Here is a 3,462-nt window from a genome sequence, read left to right on the forward strand (position 1 = left end):
TAATCCTCCTGCCATTGTGCACTACAATGCTCGCCAAAACACTAGTGGTAGCGCACGAGGTAGGGAACGCGACAATAAACGTGGAGGCTATCAATCCAATTCTGGTCATGGATGTGCATCTCACAACAATACTGAGCCTTTCACGCCCACCTGCTATAATTGTCAGGGTTGAGGACATACCTCAAGACAATGTCCAAGTCCAAAATACAACAATCACAACGATTTTAACCCTAAACCAGCATCCAACTACACTTCATCTCCTACTTCACCCACCAACCGTGGATCGTTAACTCTGGAGCAACCCATCACTTGACTTCTGAATTGGAGAACCTTGGCATTTACTCTGAATACTCTGGCACTGACGAAGTGGCTCTCACTGTTGAAATGTCAAAATTTCAGATTCCCACATCGGTGGGTTAACAATAGTTGGGGGGATTTTCCCCCTATAAAAGAAGGCTTAATGTTTATGATTTAAACACACCTCTCATTTGTCTTCTCATCTGTTTAAGGCATTTGTATCTTCTCTCTTTAGTATTATTTCACTTGTATTTTTAGAGTGAAATAAAATATTGGTTGTGTCCGAGGAGTAGGCAAAATTAGCCGAACCTCGTAAATTCTGGTGTTCCATTTATTGTTGTTTTATTGTCTTATTTATTATTTGGTGGCTGTCATAATTTTTGGTATAGTAGTTGTGACTTATTCACACTATATACATTTGGCTTCCGCAACAATTGGTATCAGAGCCAAGGTACTGTCTAAGTATGCTCTGTGGTTGCAGCATAGTCTGATCTTCCACATCAGAAAAGATTTATCTTGGTAACTGAGTCAAGGTTCTGTCTGAGTATGCTCTGTGGTTGCAGCTTAGTCTGATCTTCTACATCAGAAAGGAAATAATCTTGATTTGTGTCGTCAGCTATTAAATAATATTTGTGTCAAATATGGGAGACAATAAACAAGAAGAATCTACATCAAGTGTCAACAATACGTCATCATTGGCATCTTCGCTTATGACAAGAATTGTGTCAAATGCGAAATTTGCGGTAGAAATATTTGACGGGTCCGGACATTTTGGGATGTGGCAAGGCGAGGTTCTAGATGTCCTTTTTCAACAAGGGCTAGATCTTGCTATTGAAGAAAAGAGACCAGATGCTATTGGAGAAGAAGATTGGAGAATTATCAATCATGTTGCTTGCGGTACCATTCAATCCTACCTTGCTAGAGAGCAGAAATATCCATACACAAAGGAAACTTCTGCAAGTAAATTATGGAAAGCACTGGAGGATAAATTTTTGAAGAAAAACAGTCAAAATAAATTGTACATGAAGAAGAGACTGTTTCACTTCACCTATATTCTTGGTACCACGATGAATGAACATATCACCAGTTTCAATAAGTTGGTCACAGATTTGCAAAATATGGATACAACTTATGATGATGGTGACTTGGCCTTAACGTTGTTGGCGTCACTTCCTGATGAGTACGAGCACCTTGAAACTGCTCTACTCCATGGAAATGACGAAGTTTCTCTCAGAGAAGTTTGTTCGGCTTTGTACAGCTATGAACAAAGAAAGCGAGAAAAACAGAAGGGCGGAGAAGGAGAAGCACTGTTTGTAAGGGGTCGTCCTCAAAATCAAACGAGGACAAAGAAGGGAAGATCCAAGTCAAGATCCAGACCCAGCAAAGATGAATGTGCTTTTTGTCGAGAAAAAGGGCACTGGAAGAAAGACTGTCCGAAGTTGAAGAATAAGGCCAAACATAACAATGGAAAGGCCATTATGGATTCAAATGTAGCTGATTGTGATGATTCAGACTTCTCATTAGTTACAACAGAGTCATCAACATCATCAGACATATGGTTGATGGACTCGGCTTGTAGCCATCATATGTGTCCCAACAGGGACTGGTTTGTGGAATTTCAAGAAGGAGAATATGGAGTCATCCACACAGCGGATAACAGCCCTCTTACCTCATATGGCATTGGTTCAATACGATTAAGGAACCATGATGGAATGATCAGAACATTAACAGATGTTCGATATGTACCGGATTTGAAGAAGAATCTCATCTCTGTGGGAGCCCTGGAATCAAAAGGGTTCAAAATCATTGCAGAAAATGGAGTGATGAGAGTATGCTCCGGTGCACTAGTGGTAATGAAGGCTAATCGGAAGAATAATAATATGTACCGCTATCGTGGCAAGTACAGTTATTGGGACAGCGACAGTGACATCCAGTGACGACAAAGAGGCAGAAGCAACCAAGCTATGGCACATGCGCTTGGGACATGCTGGAGGAAAATCCTTGAAAACTCTATCAGATCAAGGATTGTTAAAAGGAGTAAAGGCTTGCAACTTGGAGTTTTGTGAGCATTGTGTTAAAGGGAAACAGACAAGGGTTAAATTTGGTACAGCGATCCATAATACTAAAGGCATTTTGGATTATGTACACTCTGATGTTTGGGGTCCTTCCAAAACACCTTCATTGGGTGGGAAACACTATTTTGTAACCTTTGTTGATGATTTTTCCCGAAGAGTATGGGTGTATACAATGAAGAGCAAAGATGAAGTGTTGGGAATTTTTCTCAAATGGAAGACGATGGTGGAGAATCAAACAGGCAAGAGGATCAAGTGTATTCGCACAGACAATGGAGGTGAATACAAAAATGATCATTTCAATAAGGTCTGTGAAAATGATGGCATCGTCCGACACTTCACTGTTAGACATACACCACAACAAAATGGAGTGGCAGAACGTATGAACCGGACCTTGCTGGAGAAGGTACGGTGTATGTTGTCCAATGCTGGCTTGGGCAAAGAATTTTGGGCTGAGGCAATTACATATGCATGCCACCTCATTAATCGTCTACCATCTGCTGCTATTGATGGCAAGACACCATTTGAAAAATGGTATGGAAAACCTGCTGTAGATTATAACTCTTTGCACGTGTTTGGCTCAACTGCATATTATCATGTGACGGAGTCAAAATTGGATCCAAGGGCAAAGAAGGCTATTTTTATGGGAATTACTTCTGGAGTCAAAGGATATCGCTTATGGTGTCCTATGACAAAGAAAGTAATATTCAGCAGGGATGTTACCTTTGATGAATCTGCTATGGTAAATAAGGTAACAGAAGATACCAAACAAAATAAAGGTGCTTCTAAGCAGGTGGAGTTTGAGGGAAAATTTATTTTTCCTACACAAGAAGCAGAGGAGGAAACAAATGAAGATTACCCTCTGGAAGGAGAGCCAGTAGAGGAGATTCCAACTCAGGAACCTCAACAACAACTTGAATCAATAGCAACCAGCAGGCCAAAAAGAACAATAACGAAACCTGTTCGTCTCATAGAGACAGTTGCTTGTGCAACCTCAATTGTAGCTGATGATGTTCCTACCACTTATAAAGATGCTGTCCAAAGTTCAGAAGAAGATAAGTGGAGGATTGCCATGAATGATGAAATACAGTCC

The sequence above is a fragment of the Nicotiana sylvestris genome, chromosome 3 (genome assembly GCF_000393655.2).
Source record: "Nicotiana sylvestris chromosome 3, ASM39365v2, whole genome shotgun sequence".
In the NCBI taxonomy this organism is placed as follows: Eukaryota; Viridiplantae; Streptophyta; class Magnoliopsida; order Solanales; family Solanaceae; genus Nicotiana; species Nicotiana sylvestris.